The following is a 501-nucleotide window of genomic DNA, read 5'->3' as shown; positions in this document are numbered from 1 at the left end:
TATCTATCTATCTATCTATCTATCTATCTATCTATCTATCTATCTATCTATCTATCTATCTGTCTTATTCAGCAGCATTCTGGCTGCTGAATAAGTTTTTTTTAAACGAGTCACCAAAAAAAATCCATACAATTACAGTTCATATTACTTTCTCTTGCTGCAATAATAACAGTGAAGAGAAGAATAAAACATAAAATATAATTTATGAAAGTAAAATAAAAAATAACAGTGAAAATATAATACAAAATTAGGTTTTATTCATACAATGTTACCATGCTGACAGCCTTTCAGTATGTTTGTCAGATTTGCGGTTACCTAGCAACGCCTTCTGAACCGTAAAGCGGAACTGCGCAGTAAACACCGGAATACAGGTTCCTTCAGAGTAAAGCAAACAGTTAAGCTTGTCGTGTCAAACAGCTCAGTGCGCATGACACCAAGTGTTTTTTGGGACCTAATAGTGTTAAAGATATAAATAGTACAATATTAAAAAATATATTGTAC

This window comes from Austrofundulus limnaeus, unplaced genomic scaffold (assembly GCF_001266775.1).
Source record: "Austrofundulus limnaeus strain Quisiro unplaced genomic scaffold, Austrofundulus_limnaeus-1.0 Scaffold129, whole genome shotgun sequence".
In the NCBI taxonomy this organism is placed as follows: Eukaryota; Metazoa; Chordata; class Actinopteri; order Cyprinodontiformes; family Rivulidae; genus Austrofundulus; species Austrofundulus limnaeus.
Note: the sequence above shows the minus strand (reverse complement) of the source record.